The sequence below is a fragment of the Lepidochelys kempii genome, chromosome 2, assembly GCF_965140265.1.
Source record: "Lepidochelys kempii isolate rLepKem1 chromosome 2, rLepKem1.hap2, whole genome shotgun sequence".
Taxonomy (NCBI): domain Eukaryota; kingdom Metazoa; phylum Chordata; order Testudines; family Cheloniidae; genus Lepidochelys; species Lepidochelys kempii.
The window spans coordinates 124,900,768-124,908,065 of NC_133257.1; positions in this window are offsets into that span (position 1 = coordinate 124,900,768).

The following is a 7,298-nucleotide window of genomic DNA, read 5'->3' on the forward strand; positions in this document are numbered from 1 at the left end:
TTAAAATAGAGAATGATATAAAATGAATCAAAATGTTGTGAGATACCAAGACAGAAGCCTTACAGATGTCTAAGTATACTATGTCAACACTATAACATTTAGCAACCAAACTTGTAATCTCATCCAAAAAAAAGATAACAAATTAGTTTGACAGGATGTATTTTCCATAAACCCATATTGATTTAAATTAATTGCAGTACCCTCCTTTAATTTTTTATTAATTGAATCCCTTATCAGCTGCTCCATTATCTTACCTTGGATGAATATCAGGTTGACAGGCCTATAATTACTCAAGTCATCCTGTTCACCTTTTTAAAAAATTGACACATTATCTTTCTTTCAGTCTTCTGGAACTTCTCCAGTGCTCCAAGACACATTGAAAATCAACATTAACAGTCCAGTGAGCTCCTCAGCCATCTCTTTTAAAAAATTTAGATGCACATCATCTGGACTTGCTGATTTAAAAATTTCTAACTTTGGTAGTTTCAGTTTAACATCCTCCAAAGGTACTAGTGGAATAGAAAAAGTGTTATCATCACCACACAATAAGACTATATTGTTTGCTTTCCCCCCCCAAATGCAGAACAGAAATATTTATTGAACACTTCTGCCTTTTCTGCAGCATTATTGACAATTCTACCATTTCCATCTAATAATGGACTAGATTTCTCTTTGTGTCCCTTGGCTACCAATATTAATTTTCTATAATTCCTAATTTATATTCATTACTATCACTTCTCTTTTCTTCCATTTGTTCTATACACACACACTTTTTATAGCCACCACCACTTTCCCTCTAAACCAAGGTTTTTTTTTTTAACCAGCACAGTCTTCTTCCTCATTTGTGGAATTGTGGCTTTTGGGGCATCCAGTAAGAAGTTCTTAAATGATTCTCAATTATCATTCACATTTTGCTAATTAAATCCTTCTGATTTAGCTCATAATTGTTTTCAGTTTTGTGAAATTGGCCCTATGAAAGCACCAAGTATATATATTACTGGTCTGGACTTTATTCTGTTTGCACATTACAAGTATGATCAAGTCAGGATCACTTGTACCTAAGCAACCATTCAATTTTATTTCCATGATCAGTTTCTCTTTATCTTTTAGGACAAAGTTGAATAAAGATTTTTCCCATTTTGGCTGCAATACTTTTTAAATTAGGAAATTGCCCTCTATGATGCTTATAATTTCCAAGGAGTTTTACTACTGGGCAGTATGAGACCTCCACTCCAGCATGTGTCACTCAGATTGAAGCCCCCGTGACAACACAGGGTCTTTCTGACATATTATATATAGGTGTGTCAGGAGTCAGTCATCCTGTTTCATAATTGGTGGTCTGTAGCAGACACCAGCTGATACCCCCTCTTGTGGTTTAACTGTTAGGACATTGTTCCATAAGCATTCAAGATAATTTTCTTCTGAGCTATCAGTGACTTGGAAACAAGTAATGTGATTTTGACATTGAGTGCCACTCTCCCTCCCCTTTTGCCCACTTGAGCCTTCCTAAATAGATTATAAACATTTATTTTAACATTCCAATCATGCAAATCATCCCACCAGGTTTTGTTAATACCAACTAGATGGAATTTATGCTCATAAATGAGCAATTCTAATTCTCTTGTGTAACCCTTCTGCCCATCAGAGTTGGCAGCAACAAGGGCCGGGTTCAATATCTAGGGGATCCATTCCAATAACACAATGCAAACCGGCTCGAGCCCCCACCCAGTGACCTGGGACAAATATATACCACCCCCGCTGGGCGCCTCCAAGAGGCAATACTTCCCCTCTCGCAAGCACATAGTCTGAGTGTAGCAAAAGCCTTTTAATAACAGAGAGAAACAATGTGGCATTATGTTTGGGAAACACCACCAACAGGATTCATAACACAACCCATGAGCAAAAAACCCACCCCAAGCAAATTGGGGCATGCCCTTTTCCCTTTGGTTCTTGAGTCCAGCAACCCCAAATCACCCAAAGTCCCAAAAGTCCAATGCCCCAAAAGTCTCTGTCCCTGGTCAGGGCAGCCCCAGAGTTTGAAAGTTTATCTGCGGAGCTTTACCTCCCAACCTGGGTGGAAATGGGACGGGGGTAAGAGGCACCTTACATGATCTGAAGCTGACCGCCCCATAGCTCCATAGCAGCGCTCCGCTCCGCCAGCCGCCCCACAAACTCCTTCGCTCAGCTGCGCTCCGCTCCGCCAGCCGCCCCACGAACTCCTTCGCTCAGCTGCGCTCCGCTCCGCCAGCCGCCCCACGAACTCCTTCGCTCAGCTGCGCTCCGCTCCGCCAGCCGCCCCACGAACTCCTTCGCTCAGCTGCGCTCCGCTCCGCCAGCCGCCCCATGAACTCCTTCGCTCAGCTGTGCTCCGCTCCGCCAGCTGCCCCACGAACTCCTTCGCTCAGCTCCACGGCCCACAAGCAGCTCCTGCCATCCACAAACTGCTCCACCAGCCGGTCCGCAAGGCACTCCAGCCGGCCCGCCAACTGCTCCACAATATATCTTCAGGCTCCCCCACTACTTAACACAACACTCAGTGATTTCAGCTCTTAGGTGAATTCAGCTTGTAGTAGGGGAGCCCCAGTGCTGGTGCACTGTCAGCCCAAAATGAGCTCAGCAGCCTATAACTAGACTTCTAATGAAATCAAAATTAGCTCTGATATTCCACAGTGGAGAGAGGAGGAAGTGCAATTAGCATGTAAGGCCCTCACCAAGAGGCCCATGCCACCAAGTATTAGTACTTGTCCTCAGCCTCTCTCCATTCACACAGTTTTGGAACCCATGACCCTTGCCTAGCGAGTGCTACTTAGTTGATGGTGAATCCCTCCATCATAACAAAAGGCCACATACAGTTCCAAGCACAGTTCCCATAATCAGGGTAATAACAATTTATTCTTCCTGCCCCAATAACAGAGACACTGGGGATCCCACAGCAGCCAAAGTGACCATTTGGGCAGCTATGGTCTCATTCTAGGCGTGGTGGGTGTGCCTATGCAAATGAGATTGGCCCCTGAAGTTCTTTTCCACAACTTGCCACACCTCACCACCAGATGTCAGGGTGGAGCTCATCCTGACACTGCTTACACTTGTTTGTCACCCAGGATCCTAGCATTAGTGTATAGGCAATTCAAGAATTTCTTCTCTTCATGTCCTTTGGTTCCTTGATTTATTTTGTTCTCAGCATCTCAGTTTTGTGTTGAGTGCTCATATCTTCTCTCTTTTTACCTTCCACTTTTGTTATTTGTTAAATGGGCTCCTGGCTATTTTAGCCAGCCTGACCCCATGAAGATTGGGCCCTTCTACTAAGATGGAGGCCATCAAACTATACATTCCCCTATTTCCATAGAAGACGGACAAATGTCCCACAAAACCTTCCACCCTACGCCACTTACTTAGCCAGCAGTTCACTTCCAGAAGCTTCTGCCTTCTGTTTTCATTCACTTGTGGAACAGGGAGGATTACAGAGAAGATTGCTTTGAAATTCTTTTTCTTCAGCAAGCTTTTAAGTTGCTTGAAGTCATCTACTATCTGCTATCCTGCAACACAATGTCATTACTGCTCATGTGAACCATCACCAATGGTTCTGTCACATATGAACCATCACCAAAGCCTGTTGACTTCAGAAGCCTCTCCAATCTTAGAATATCACGTGTCTTGGTTCTGGGAAGGCAACACATCATCCTCTTGTCCACCTGTCTCTTCCAAAAATGTTCTTTTGGTTCTTCTGAGCATTGAATTTCCAACAAGGATTGTCTGTCTTCCACGGATGGTTGGAGAACTCTTTGCAAGCAAGCTTCATTTTCTTACAAGTAGGGCTGATCTGTGCTCCACATGGTGTCCCATACATCTCTCCATTTCCTTGGACCTGCTGGATCTTGTGAGGTGTCTTCAAAGTTTCCACACTATGTGATGGGGCAGTGTGCCAGCTGTGTAAAACACATAACTGAACCTTACTTCTGACCAAATAGAAGACTAAAATGATGCCAGGGAATTATTGTGAGCAGGGCTCCATCCATGAATTATACTTCTCACAAAAAAGGTAAAAAAAAATTCTGCTTGTAAAATTGGGAAATACGGCTCAAATATAAAACCAAAAGGAAATTCAGAATGTAGTATATGTACTAGGCGACTGATGGCCAGGCAAACATAAGTTCTGTCAAAGAAATTTTTTGCCAGCTCAATAAGAGAATCTGTCTCACTCTCTGGGAAAGAGAGCATCTCTCTGAGGCTCCAAAACATATGGGATAAATTCAGCCAGTCAGGAACAAAGAACTATTTGACTAGGGCTGGTTCAAAAATTTCTTTTGAATTTTTTTTTTGTTTTTGTTTATTTTACAGAAAATTGGATTTTAAACAAAACATATTTCTTTTGCAAAAAAGTATCTATTTTTCATCCACTCACGAAAAGTGTCTATCAAGAGGATGACTGTGGTGCATGATGGGAGATGTAGTTCAAATAGGAGCCCTACAGAGGAGAATGGGAACATGCGTAACACAAACTACAACCCCCATGAGGTACTGCAGCAGCATTTCAGAATCAAAATGTTTCAGTTTTCAGTTTTGGTTTTTAATTTCTTTTCAAATTCAAAATTTTCCAATGATGGGGAGGGGGGGACAATTCAACCAGTTCTATATGTGACTTCCCAGGATCATAAACAACTTTTGTTATTTGCAGGGGGTGGGGCCTAGAGCTAAAAATAATAGAATAGTAGCTGTTGAATGTCACTTTAATGAATAGTTTTGTACAGTGACTAAATCTGTCAATTTTTAGTAAAGAAAGACAAATGAGACTCTGTTCCAAACTCAGTGATTCCTTTATTTATTAAAGTAATCCCTAAAATTTTGTGGGGTGTTAAATTCCCCCAAGCTCCTAATTGTCTACTATGTGACCAATCCCACTATGTGACCAATCCCATTGAAGCAGGTTTAACACATTCAAAGATATGCTGATTGAGGAAGGAGGGAATCAAAAAGCTTCCATGGACAGTTCACAAAAATCTCAGCACACCACTGGCTGGTGTGCAGATGCAGTAGAAAGTCAAAGCAGGTGTCATTTTGGGATCTCTTGAAATCTATTTGAACAGAACATATTTCACATCATTCATAACAATTTTGCCTTTCCTGACCTAGGACAGATTTGAACCTTACTGCTCCCTTTTTTGTAATCAATGATTGATGTGTTAAACATCAGAAAAGTGTGAATTCACATGAGACAACACTAGGTTTTCTAGTAAATTATTTAAAGGTGTTTGTATGCATATGAAGAAAGAGTTTTGTGCAGGTTCCCCACAATGTTGATTTGATCAAAATCTGATGGTCTTAGGTTTATACCTAAGCCTCGTGTACACACAAAACTTGCAACACTTTAAGGAAAATCCATATTTAAATTGATTCACTTAAATCAGTGTAAAGCCCTGGGCTGACACACTGAAACCAGTTTACAACTGACTTATATATAAATCAAGCCAGCTGTAAACTGATTTAAAATCCTGATCCTGCAAAGATTTGCATTTGCAATTAACTTATTCACTGTGAGTAGTCTCAGGCTATGTCTACACTACAAATTCCTTTAGTATAATTTACGTTGCTCAAAGATGTAAGTAATTCACACCCCCTGATCGACATAAGTTATAGTAACCTCAGCACTGGTGTAGACAATGTTATGTCAATAGGAGAGCTTCTTCCGCCGACATAGCTACCTCCTCTCATGGAGAAAGGAGTTATTAAGTCAAAGAGAGAGCTCTCTCCTGCCGGCTTAGAGAGTCTTCACCAGAAGCACTACAGTGGTGGAGCTGCATCAGTGTAGCTGCACCACTGTAAACGATGTAGTGTAGACATAGCCTCATTGGGTAGGTCTGCACTGCATTATAAACCCCGGTCTGTGGAACCTAGGTTTCTGGACTTGGTGTTTCCAAGCCTGCACTTCAACATCCACACTGCATTGTCAACCTTGGTTGACAATTGCTGGACCCAGGTCTGACAGCTAGACACATCCATACTGCACTGGGCAGACCTTCTGATTCATGCCTGAAGCTTGAGATGTGTCCACACTGCTAAATGACAGGTCTTGGCCTTATCCTGAATCACAGCAGGACCTGGACTCTGACTTAGACCCCTAGCAGTCTCCTAGGACTTGGTTGACCTAAGTCAGTGCTTGCTGACCTAAGTCAGACTAATTTGTGCATGGATGAAAGTGGAACTTGGGCTCAAACTGGAGTCAGAACCTCAGGCTTTGTGTGCAGTCCAGACATACTCATTGAGGCCTAAGTGTGAGACTACTCATATATTAAAAGTTAAGCATGGGCATGCATTTTTGCAGGATTGGGGCCTAAATATGTCCACATAGAGATTTTCACTGGTTTAACTAGATTCATTTAAAAAACAGTTTTAATTACAACAATACAACAGACAAGGCCTCACTCTTAACTGATTTCAGTGGGAATTTTTGCCTGAGTGAGGCTTTCAGGATTTGGCTCTACTTGCTTAGAGAAACCAATCATCGTCCACAGGACTCAGTAACTAAACTAAAACTCCCCTCCCCTTCCATTTTGAGACCCAGCCAAATTATACACACCTTTCTCCAGGACATAGTTGAGTAGGGAGATTGTGGTAGCAGTAATGACATGGTCAGAAGTACTATTATTTGCAATGTGCTATCTATAACACCTATACAAGACTTGCAGTAGGCTTTGGTCTTTTACTCTTCTCAGGGAGGGGGAGAGGGCTGTGTTGTTCAGTGTCACTGTTTTCTCACTCTGACAGCCAACACTGATAACATGCTTTCCCTCAGTAGGTGGTATCTTTTATGCCAAAGAATCTAGGAGTGGCAGTGGACACACCAGCAGCAGTGGTCCTTTCAAGCATTGGGCAATCTTAGATGGCCCACAGCTGTGATGTCTGTAACAGTCTATTTTAGGCCTTTAAAAGGTAAACAGAAAGGATATGCTCAGAACTAAGGGAAGCAAACAATAAAATGTTTTTCAGGCTGTTTGGGGAAGGCAGTGGGGCACAAAATATATTTATTATTATTTATTTTTATGGGGGTAACAACTAGGACCCCATTGTGCAAGGTGCTGTACAAACAGAGAACAAAAAGACTGTCCCTGCCCAAAAGAGGTTACAGTCTAAGTTCTGAACAAATATCAATGCCTTCTGTCCAAGGATCTCATAGTGTTTTGAAAATATGAGTGAATCAGTCTGGTGAGGGTTCAAATTTTAATGATAAGAATATAAGATGTCAACTAAACAGGCTCAATTAGAATTTATTAATCAAAGATTCTTGGTCAAAGATCAATACA